We start from the raw sequence: 12655 nt of genomic DNA, 5'->3' as shown, positions 1-12655 counted from the left end.
TCAAATGTGGTTACCAGTGAATCACTTTTTGTGTTTAGGTGATTTTAAAAGTGGAGCTCTTTGAGATGAAGCCAGTTATGGGAAGATACTCCATGTACATAAAACTACTTCTTTTCACCTGTCTGGTTTGATTTCCTCTATTCCTAGTGATTGTGACACCCTCACTGGCACAGGTGACTCTGTTGAGTTGGTTCACTCACTCTCTCTCAGTCAAATGGAGTTACCATTCCCCCAGCGGTCGGTGGCAATAAGTGGTAGGTTTTTCCTGTGATAGCCTCTGCTGTGAGGCAAATACTAGAAAACAGTGTAAATGGTGTGACATTAGCTAAATCTGAGCCCTAACAAGTCGAGCAGGTACCGCCTGTGCAGATGCTCTGTCCGTGTCTCAGAGGGAGCGACTGATCCAAGAGCACACGCGATGCAAAGGGCCCGGCGCGGCCAGCTGGGCACTCGGAGCCCTCGCAGCCTCAGTCTTGCTGCAATTCATTAGGCTGGTCCCACAGTTCTGTTTTGCAGGGCATGTTATGTAAATCGTGTATATTATTGGTTCTTTAGATTATTTGTGTTTTCTCCAGCTGGATGAGTAAGTATTATGCGGAAGATTTGGGAGCTTGCATAAGCTGCAGAACTTAGAAACGTGGTGAAGTATCGTGACACAGTGGATGGGGTTGTCACAGCACACTGTGCTCCCTGCGCCTGAAACTGCCTTAATGCAGCTACAAAGGGGAAGATTAGGCACATAATTAGCAAATTCCTTTTATTTTACTTTTTTTAGTAGACTGTGTAATTTTTCTTCTCAGTCTCAAAGAAGAGTTCAGCTCTGGAGGCAGCTGTAAATACATGTTCTTTTTTTCTTTGGAGGGTGGAAGTTGGAACATGTGACACATGACAGTCACCACTAAGTCATATGTGACGTTCTACATGCATGTGTAGCATTAACTATATACTGAATACCATAACCAAAATGATTTGACACATAGTTTTTAAGGAAGCGTGAATACATGTTGGATGTTTTAAAGGGATGTATGGAGTCAAATTAGGACACACACTGTCAAAATTTTAGAAATGTGTTCAGTTAAAATGATTGTGTTTGCATTCAGCTTGTTTCACTACAGATTAATAAAGTGTACAAGTCATGAGATGGTGCTGTCACAGCCTTATTGGAAAAGATCTTTGGGAGCAGAGTAGGAGGAAGCATACAATATATTTGATGTACTATGCAGAATATTGGTAATATATGCATATCAAATAATTAATATAGTATGTCAAGTGTAATGGGAGTACTTTTTATGTGCTGAGATACAGTTGTGTTAAAATTTGCATAATAGGCGCATGTGGAAAAAATCTAGAGTTACTGCAGACAGTTTGACAAGTATATATATTTTTTTCCCCCAATTTTCTTTAAAAATATTTTTGGTTGAGTATTTTGCTTTCTTTACTTTTGCCTTTTTATTTAACAATATTTAGTTAGACGTGTGCAATGCACATGTGAAATGATTTGTTGTCAGCGTTTCTATCCCAGAGTGCACTGCGTGGCTCTTGGACATATTCTGAGTTCTTTTTGGTAAAGTTGGTTGCTTTTAGAAGGCATTCAAAGCACAGACTCCTACACATCTACAGTGAGGACTCTTGAAAGAAAAACTTGTTAAGTCATAGAATCAGAGTGGTTTGGGTTGGAAAGGACCTCGAAGATCATCTAGTTCCAACCCCCCTGCTGTGGGCAGGGATGCCTGTTGCTAGACCAGGTTGCTCAAAATCCCATCCAGCCTGGTCAAGACACAGGAGAATGTGATTCTCATCAGGGCTGACCTCAGTCTATAGAGTTGAGACCTTTGTTTCTGAAATAATTTGGGACTTTTTGGGGTGGATTGACCTGGCTGGATGCCAGGTGCTCACAAAGCTGCTTTACAACTCCCCTCCTTGGCCGGAGAGGGGAGAGAAAATATGGTGAAAAGCTCGTGGGTTGTGATAAAAGTGGGGTGAGATGATTCAGCAACTACCCTCATGGGCAAAACAGACCTGATTTGGGGGAAGTAATTAATTACCAATCAAATCAGAGAAAGATAATGAGAAATAAAAATGGAATCTTTCACCCTTACCCCTCCCTTCTTCTAGGCTCAACTTCACTCCTGTATTCTCTACTTCCTTCTCCTCCTCCTCAGTGGCACAGGAGAAGATGGAATGGGGGTTGTGGTCCATTCATCACATGTTGTTTCTGCTGCTCCTTCCTTCTCTGGGGGAGGACTCCTCACACTCTTCTCCTGCTTCTTCAGTGTAGGCTCCTCTGTCCATGCATTGACAGGTCCTGCCAGGAGCCTGCTCCAGAGTGGGCTTCCCCACAGCTTCCCTTCTTCTTTTGGGCATCCACTTGCTCTAGGCTGAGGTTCCACCATGGGCTGCAGGTGGCTCTTGCTCCACTATGGACCTCCATGGGCTGCAGGGACACAGCTCCCTCACCATGGTCTGCACCACAGGCTGCTGGTTTGTCTCAGCTCCTGTGCCTGGAGCAGCTCTCCCTCCTTCTTCACTGACCTTGGTGTCTGCAGGGATGCTTCTCTCCCATCTTTTCACTCCCCACTCTGGCTGAAATTGCAGAGTTTCCTCCCTTCTTTAATACACTACTGCAAAGGTGCTACACCATTGCTGCTGAGCTCGGCCTTGGCCAGTGGTGGGTCTGTCTTGGAGCCAGCTGGCATTGGCTCTGTCAGACACAGGGGAAGCTTCTGGCAGCTTCTCAGAGGAACCTCCCCTGTAGCTCCTCTGCTACCAAAACCTTGCCACAGAAACCCAAAACACGCCTTAAAAAATATCAGTGGCTTTACGCGTAATTGGGAACAGGATCTTAAACTGCTTGGAGATCCAGTGTGTGTGTGAAGATACCTTAATTTATATTTTTCATGCTTACTTTAGCAAGGATTAGATAGTTGCCTGTTTGAAAATCAGTGGTGAGTTGATGAATTTTTTTCTGTGCTTGCATAAGACACCACTGGAATTACTTGTTGCATTATCACTATTCTAAGCAAGCATAATACACACAGTGTACTTGAGAGATCTAGAAAGTTTAAGAATTTTATGTAATCCATCTAGTGTACTGGTATATTTGCGAAGCAGGAGTATTTTTGGTCATCTGTGCATTTCTATCAATGTGCATCCTGTTTGTAGAGCACTGGGCCAAAAAAAAGGAATCTCAGAAAATTGATATCCAGAAGTATCTGTTAATTTCCATAATTTTCAGGTGTATGAACCACTCTGTTGATTCTGGAGGCATTTATTAGCTGTTTGAAACTTTAATATGTAAATTTACATTTTGTAAAATAAAACCCATGCTTTACTTAGTATGGCATCACTTAGCACTCAGAAAACCTAATCTTCCTTCCTGTGACCCTGTCTACATGGTTTGGTTTCTAAACATTAATATCCAGTGCCTTGGTACCCTGTTAGAAATAACAGGCACGACTTCAAGGTAATAGGCAGTTACAGTCCCTTTTAGCTGACAAATGAATGCATTTCTCCCTGTCCTGTCCATAGAAGATTGCTTTTGCCCATCAGGTTCAGATCTAGTGCTGCAGCTACATTCAGGTCGGCCAGAAGGGTGGTACAAGGATTTGCTTCCCATTTTCTTTGCAGTGACAATGTCAGGCACTGGTAGGACTGGTCAAAACCTCTTCAGACAGGACAACTTCTGTCCTGCAGATTTCTCATACAGCCTACTCTCATCCTGCTGTCTGTCCTGTCCTGATTCCATCATGCTTCCTTGCAGAGTTCATTTCCTAGATTAAAAAACAAGTGCTGTGTCTTTTAATCTCTTAAATCCCTTTTCTGTTCTTGTTTCATGGATGAGCTTAGCACTATTTTCTATAGATGCAATGAACCCTGTTGCAGCCTCCCCCTTTGGTCACTTGGCTGCTCACTTTTTGTATTCAAAACTGTGACCTCCGATCTTCTCTTGCAGAAACCCTGCCACGATTACTGCAATAAAAGGCTGCCTGAGTTCTTCTTAACACAAGTGCATCACAGTTTTAAATTGTGCCCATATACTTGAGTTACAGACATTTTTTCTGCAACCCAAGAATCTCTAAAGGGTAGTGAAGCAGCTTTCGAAGCAAAACCAGCAACAAAACTTGACTGGATTGATCCTCCTACATAAAGCAATTGGTCTGTTTGCAGTTTGAAAAGTCTCACACAAGTTTGAAGGCAAAGGGTATTTCCTCCTTAGTCTCACTGTAGAACCTAGGAAAAATATTAATCTTTTAGTAAGGTTGGTTTTTTTGGCATGTATTTGCCAAGATAACTCAACTGTTTGACATTTATGTGAAGTATTTAATTAGCAAATGTTTTTAGTTGAAAACATTTTAAAATTGCATAGATAGGTTGGAGGTAAAAGCTCTGGTGAGTGAAATGCATTATCAGTTTGCTCTGCAAATCTATTTCTAAAATTCTAAATTTAAATGTATTTTAAGGATGAACCAAGAGGAAAGATCCTTTTTGATTGCCTGGAACAGCCTCCCCCATTTTTCTGCACCTGGGCTCTTCTCATCATCTTCTTCCTCACTGCCATTTCTTTTTTAGCCCCATTGTTTGAGGGTGGTTTGTTTTTCTCTCAAGTTGTGCTGAAAGTGTTTTGTGGCGTACCCACTTCTGTTTCTCCATAGCTTCCTACGTGTTCTCCATACACTCCTCTCCTTCCTCTGCTGGGGTATTCTGGTGGCAGCTCCCACTCATCGCAGCTGCTGCCATTTTCCCTATGTACTGTAGGGAAAAGCTGGAAGATAGAAGTTTCAGGACTACCTATGGAGCTTGCAAATTTTAGTCTCATACATATGACAAATGAGGTTTGAGTTCAAGATCAGAGGTAGGGTCCTCTTGTGCTTGAGGTGGAAGACCAAGGGTTGTTGCATGCAGAACAGTGCATACCACATGGCCTGGCCCCTGGGGTCAACTCTCACGCCCAGCTGGCTGCCCTGGAGCCTGTGGTGGACTCGTGGATGTCAGGGTCCTTTTATTCTGCTTTGGGGAATGGGCCTGGTCACTGGTGACGGAGGGCACTGGCCAACACATCTGGCACTTGCATTCTGAAAGATCCATTGTAGGGGCATGCATGAGGGCTTGCCTTGGTTGTACCGCATCGGTGTTGTGGTCTGGTGTGTGGGATGACCCAGTGCAACTGCTGTTTTGGCAAGTGTAGAGCACAGGACAGATAGTTCTGCTTCCCAGGGAGGCAGATATGTGAGTTCTAGGTTGTGTGGAAGTATCAGTCCTCGTGGAGAGAGGAGGGCTTGGAGATCTTGGAGCCCTAGATCCAACTCACAGTTCTTCTCTACGAGGAAATTTACTTTGTGAAGAAAGGTTTTTCTCACACAGTTTGAGCTTTTCCCTAGCATATGGGTAGGTAGGAAGAGTTTGCCAAATGTGTTATAGTTACATAAAACATGCAACATCTGATGGATACAAAAAGGGTTATAATAAATGATTCCTTTACACTCCGTCTTTGAAAGAGCTAAACAAAATGGCAATACAAAGCCCGTCAGATTTTCTTTCTCATTTATGATGTTTTTTATGTTAGTGTGGAAGTTCTGTCAGTGAACATGGGCTAACAATGGCTAAATCTATTTGAGAGCTTTCTGCTAGGCAAATACTGCACTATTTCAAATTGCAGTGTTTATTCTGGTTTTATTCGCTATTGCTATTAATACCTGTGTATATGTGGGAGATTATTTCCCAAATCTTATCTCCATTTCCAGTCCTGCATCTGCTGTGACCCAGAGATATGAGAGGCTGCTTGAAGTTCTTAGATTTTTTTGTCTCCTTTCTACCCTCTCTGTCATTCCCATGTTTAAAGCTGTACTAGTTTTCTGAAGGATAAAGTGAAGTTAAAAAAAGAAGTAGAGTTGTATTTAGGAGCTAGGGATTATTTTGCTTTACTGGAAATATTTAGCCAAGTTGGTGGTTTGGAAATATTTTCATGAGAACTGCTGAGCTAAAAGTTACTGAGAAAAAATTCCATAAAACCAACTGTGAACTCTAGTTTATAACAAAGTCATTGTTGGCAGCCTTCAGTTTAAAAACTTTCCATAGCTGCAAGAAAGACTTATGGATCAAAGTGATCTCAATTTTTTTTGGCAATTAAAAAAGTTAACATTTGGATTTGAACCCCACTGTGACTAGTTCATTTCCATTCATTTTTCACTCTGTATCCTTAATAAGAATGACACCAAGGAGCAGAGGATGGGGAGAGACACTTTTTTTCTATTTAAAATTGGTTCCACAGGATGGAAATTTGGCAACAGATGCAGAAACTAAGCAAATCTATTTACAGAGCTCTCTGCCTCTCTGTATAATGAAACCAACAAAAAAACTCAAATGGAGATTTTAATGATGAAGCCACACTTTGTTGAAATTTTCCATTGTGCTGTTTTCTTGGTGTTTTTAGATTGATGACAACATTTGCTGTGAGGTGTAATGTAAATTGAGGGTGCCAGCACCCATCTTGTGTTCTTCAGAGTTTCTGGCCACTCTTCACACTAATGAGCCAGGTACAAAGAGTTTGGAATTGGTGATATCAGAGAGGCTGAGGGTGCCACAAATAGTGCTAGGATAAATGTTAGAAGAGAATTTTGATGAGAGGAGTCATTGCAGGTTTCAGACATTAATTTAAGGGTTTCACTGTGGCTACTGTTAATGCAGGAACACATGGGAGTGAGTGGAATCAGTTTCCCATGGCTAACTCCTACAAATCATAGTCATATCTTTTCAGAATTCAGGTGCCCTTTGTGGTAGGCTAGTAGGAAACAGCCAGGTTAGGAGGCTGGAAAGACATTATTCACCGCACCATTAACTTAATGGTCAGCAAAAATGGGCCACTAGGGGGATGAATATTAATCAATTCATCTAGTAAAGAATAGTAGCAATTTGCTTAAGATCAAGGAGAAAACTTGAGAGAAGCTGTAACTTGCTGACTCAGAAAATTTTCTGTTGCTACGCAGTTGCTGGCAGTCCCACACATCCAGCAGACAGAAGGAAAATATTTAATTTTTTAACAAATATTTGCTTTCTTTTTGATCCTCAGGTTAAAAATTGGTAGAAGATTGAATAAAGTCTTGTCGTCATGGAAGAGTTACAAGAGGAGAAATTGCTGTTGTTTTGCTTGTGCCACTTCTTACTTATGGCCATATATAATGGAGAAATGTTTTACTTTAAATTCCCTGGATATTTGGGTTCAAAATATGCAAATGCATATGGATTTTTTTAAAATCAAAAGGCAGAAAATTACATTACTTTGTTCCCCTACATCTTGTCTGCAAAGATATAGAATTTGTCAATAAGGAGGATACTATCTACTTCATAATGCAGTATTTACAGATGTGTTACCAAGATGAATGCAAGCTCTGTGGGAAGAGTCAGTAGAAGATGGGAGGAATAAGGTAGGAATAAGTGGTTCTCAGTCAGCAGAGTAATTGGACTGGTTGGTGCATTCAGCCCATAAACTGTACACTGGAAAGCAGCTTGCTGATGAAGTGAGCAAGTGTGCTGATGATAGTAACTTGCTTGTAGTAGTCAGATTGAAGTGGACCATGAAGAACTGGCTGACGTGGCTGGGTGGCTGAGTAGTGGAAAGGCAGGTAAAATTCACTGTGGATTAAGTGGTCAACATAGGGAAAAAATAATGGTGAGTTTTGAGCTGTTACCATGTGTGAGTCAGTTACCAGGTTATGATAAACAGCAGTGTAAAACCGGAGCTCACCACACTGATCAGAAAAGCAAATCAAATACTAGGAAATATTAATAAAGGAATAGAGAATTAAAGAGATGGCATCCTTTTTGCCGCTTTGTATGTTCATGGCTCACCAGCATCTTGTATCATGTGCAGTTCATGTCCCTCAGCTCAGAAACAATATAACAGGATAAGAAAATTTTGGAAAAAGCAGTATTTTTAAGAGATATGGAAAGGCTTATGTCCGCAGGAAACAGGGATTCTTTATCCTGAGAAGAGACATTGGAAGATATTCTTGAGAACTTCAATGTTGTGAATGGGGAGGAGAGGGTACACGGATTTAATTGTTCACTGTCTCTGCCAACACAAGGCTTAGAGGAGGCATCGAGTAAATCTTAAGCAAACAGAAGAGAAGTGGGTCTTCTAAAAACACTGTGACAAAGAATACTGTATTTATTGAAGTTTACATGGGTCTATTTTCTGACTGTAAAAGTTAAAAAAATAGCAATTTTTTCCCCTGTGATTGTATGTGTGATGTAATGGGTAGGTGGACTTTGAAATATTACTGTCTTCTATGCTCTTTTGCATTTTTGTGTATCCTTGTATTTCCCAGAGTACTTAACTATCACCAGCCTATAAGGAAAAATGAGATACAGTAATTAAGTGTAATTCAACGGCCTTCCTATTTATATAAAATTATTGAAACCCTTTTCTAATGTGTGGGTAAGTGTTTTTGGGTTTTCTTACACAAATCTCTGAGCTTTCTCAGTTGCTTAATAGGATATAGTACCTTTACTTGGATTTTAAAAAGGAGACTTAGATTTAGTTTGTAATAAATGTCTCCACCATTCCCTTTGGCCTTAGAAAATAACACACTTGATGTGTTTGAGAACTTCAGTTATGCACATAGGAGAAATACTCTACATTATAGAGGTGTGGGTTAGTTGGCAGTCCTGGGTTCCCACTAAGGCATTGTGCCTCTTTAGGCGCACACGTTATCAGTAAAGAAGGTGGAATTGTCCTTTTTAGCTGAAACGTGGTGGGTTCTTTCCCATAGCAAGCTTCTGAAATGGTCCTTCTTTAACTTCTGGTGTAAAAAAGCAGTTGTTCGTGCAGAAAACCAGAGGAATAATGACAGTGCCGAGAGCTTTTATCTGCACCTTCCTGGGTCAGGTAAGCTCAGTTTCCTTCTTCCCAAAGTCACTCGCCTCAGTAGCAGCAAACATTATATTCATGTTCTAAGTGCATGCACTTGCACATCTTTTGTGCAAGTTCCACCTGCTTTATGCCATCATCCCTCTCCATCCCAGTGCCTGCACTGGATCCTGAACCTTCACTTGAGATGTTCACAGTCATCATTGGCAGCCTCCCTTGGCAGGGAACCATGGGCTGGCCTCTGCTGCTTGGGCTGTCACATCCTTGCTCCTTGTACTATATCTGCTCTGGGGATTTCTGTTTCCAGGACCAGCTGGAGAGCTTGGGTGTGCATGCATGAGCCTCCACTGCTCACTGAACCCTGACAAGGGATGTGTGGTTTTACCCATCAGTTCTCCTCACAGCACTAGGAGACCTTAATTTGTTTCTACTGTGATGGATGCTTTCTCTTTTAGGAAAACTATGGTGTTACTTGTCTGTGAAAAGGGCCAGTACCCCTTTTGGTTATGGAGTGGCTGGTGTGATGCTTGTGTGTGATGGACTGCTGTGTAACACTTTGCTTCTCAAATGAGAGACAAATCTGAGGATGGTCTTGAACACAGTTGCAGAGAAAGCACAAATATCAAAGTTTAATGGGAACCCAGGTTTCCTGATGGTAACTTGTTGTGCTAACAGCAGATTCATTTGTTTCCTAATTAATCAGAAGGAGTGTTCTTTTTATTTCAGCCATCTGGTGGAGAGCATGTTGTTTAGCTTCTTGCTACTGCAAATTGGAGCTACACAGGAAAAAGGATGTTTCAACTTCTGTTTTTGGCTTGTTTTTCAAGGTTGAGTCAGTATAGAGCACGTTAAAACATACTGCAGTCAGTTGCAAAGTTCATCTCTCAAAGACTGCAAAAATTTAACTAAAATTGTCCTTCCTGAAAAGACAAGGTGGTGATATTGATGATTAATTGTTTCTATAACGTGTTTTATTCCATGTAATCAATTGTTCAGACAAAAGCAAAATTTCCTTAGTGAACTGCAGAACTATTCTAGGATACCAAATTTGTTACCACTTCATGGAGAACATTCAATGTTGCTTTTACATTTCTTCTTTGGGTTAATGTCAAAAGCATATTGCCTGTCAAACAATTTGGCATTGAGTGTGCCATTAGCTTGCTAACTCCTCACAAGGATTTTAAAACATTGCAATTTTTTCCCTCCAGAAGTCCCCTTAGAGCAGCCTTTCTTTGTAAGCTATATTGTTCTTGTGGAATATTTTCTGAGGAGCAGTCTGTCCCTATGCAATGTTTACTGTATTTTTGCCTTGCAGCCAGCAGATTTTGGTACAAACTTGCCTGGGGGTGGCCTTGTCCTATTTTCCTCTTAGATGGTTCTGGCATTTATAGAGCTTGGGAGATCGTGCTTCTGAATTTTCCAGTCTGAAGAGCTCGAGCCAAAACAGCAGGGGAGATAGCAAACCTGTACGTTGTTTGGCTTACGGCAGCTGGGCCTGTTTTTCCTTTGACCTAAAGCAATGGCAGCTTTTCTTGGGTTTTGTGTGGAGGAGGGGGGAAGTGAGGAAGAGGAAAGCGAAGTGAGGAAAACTGCTTTATCTCTGTGATTGGAAAAAACAAGCCTTATCTCTGCCTCAAAAATCCCTCTTTTTGCACCCCTAGCAAAGGTAACTCCAAGCTACTTTCACATGGCACATAGAGATTTTCTTTGAGTTACTTTATGAGTACTGATTATTCACAAGAAAAGAGAATATGTATTGTTTTAATATTGCATTAACATTTTTGAAAAACAAACTCTTTTTATGTTGCAGTACCATAGCCCTTGCAGAATGGACTTTATGTTAGAGGACTGGCTGCTTGGCAGTTTTTAGAGACATTTCATAGCTTCCCATCAACCTGCATTTTCTCCCTTACATCATGGTCACTGAAATAAAATAGTTTTGCCAAGTAGGGGCCAGAGTCTCCACGGGGGAGCGAATTGTGATGAATGATTGTGGGAATACATGAAATACCCTGCAGATGGGTGGCTCAGAGGACATAACTGCTCTTTGAGTTTGGCCTTGAGCTTGAAGGGTTGTCTTTAAACACTGTCTCTGTAGTCATACCCACTAAATGAGGTTTCCTGTGGAAATAAATTTCACTGTTGCTGCCTTTGAGGTGTCACAGTCTTGTATTTATCCGCAGATGTTTCAGTTAAGTTTTGCATTTATGTAACAGAAACATTTAATTGTGCCACAGAGTGAATTTATTTCTAGAGGAATGGGTTTGCATGTGATTATTGGAATCCTGAGCTTTTGAATTCCAGGAGACTTGAGAGTTTCCTAAAAAGTTTGTGAGAACAGCAGACAGTGTTGAGATTTAGTACATACTTGAAGTGGAACACAAAAGAAAACAGCCTGTGTGTGCCAAGAATTTCCAAGGAACTCCTAGCGATTAAACCAAATTTAAAAGCATCATATTTCCAAAGAATGATAAGATTCCTGTTTGGATGTCTGCACTGGCGTGGGACAAATCGGTGGTGGATCCTCCCCAAGCGAAAATAAAGGGAAAGAAAAATGTTAATATTTGTCCGTATTTCAATGTTTTCTCCCTTTATGTTGCTCCATAGTTTTTCCTTACTGATATGTGTGCATCTCCACAATGCTTTTTGAGAAGCTCAAGAGAAACTCTTGTTTCTGCTGTATTTCTGGCAAGAGATGACAGTGCAGAAGCTGCATGGCTGCTCCTTCTGTGAGGAAGCTGTTGACCGGCTTCATAGAGCAAATTCTTCCCAGAATAAGAATTTTCTTAATTGGCAGCTTTGATGAATTTCCCTCCTCCCCTCTTGTCCCTATTTGCAACCCTCTGAGTTGGTCAGTCTTACGTGCAAATCACGTTTCATCCTGAAGGGAAGGTTATTTGGACCTGTAGGTGGATGCAAGAAGCAAGGAGGACATTAGGGCAGGTGCATGTTACCCTAAAGGTTTCTTGTTGGAATAAGAAGTGTTAGCAGAAAGTTGTGGTGCTGCAGAACCAGCCTCTCCAGTCTCTCTTGGCTCCACAGTGTGAATGCCTCAGGCTGTCGGAGTGGGCCAGGAATGAGCTGAGCCTTTCAAAAAATATGCTGGCTTCAATATCATTAGGTGTGTTACGTAGGCAAGTAGTTCAGATTTGTCTAGCTGGTCTATATTTATTTTCCTCTCTTCTTTCCATTCAGCAAGTCCATGTTGCAGTAGGAGGATTTCTTTCCTTGGCAGTCTAATTTGTTACCAACATCCTCACCTTTGCAAGTTTCACTCTTTGTGCATAAGGAGACAGTTTAAATTAGATACATTAAAAAAAAAACATAATCCATTCTGAGGTGATAATTTACCTCATTTTCCTTTAATAATAACCTTTTTTCAGTAGTGGTTTTCTTTGTTTAGCATGAACTTTTTCTGCTTTTTGATGTGTTTTGTTCTACAAATCTCAGTGGGCTGTAGTGAGTCCTTGTTTCACATCTTCCCTCTTTTTCAATGATTGTCCAAATTCTGAAGGCAAAACACAAAGGTCGATGTTCTCTCTTGGACTTTGCTACTGCTCCTCATCTCACTTTTGTCACTAAATATAATAATTCCAATAATTTGTCTTCTCGTATTTAATATTTCTCCTGTTGCCCTTAGGAATAGATTTCCTTTCAATGTTAATCTTACTCAGGGAGGCTGTAATCACGACTTACTAATTTCTTTCTTCTTTTAATGTTCTCAAGAATGTCTTCCTTAACATTAGGTAGCAGATCCAGTGGATTTTTTTCTGGTATTAATTGCTGTGT

This window comes from Vidua macroura, chromosome 1 (genome assembly GCF_024509145.1).
Source record: "Vidua macroura isolate BioBank_ID:100142 chromosome 1, ASM2450914v1, whole genome shotgun sequence".
NCBI lineage: Eukaryota > Metazoa > Chordata > Aves > Passeriformes > Viduidae > Vidua > Vidua macroura.
Note: the sequence above shows the minus strand (reverse complement) of the source record.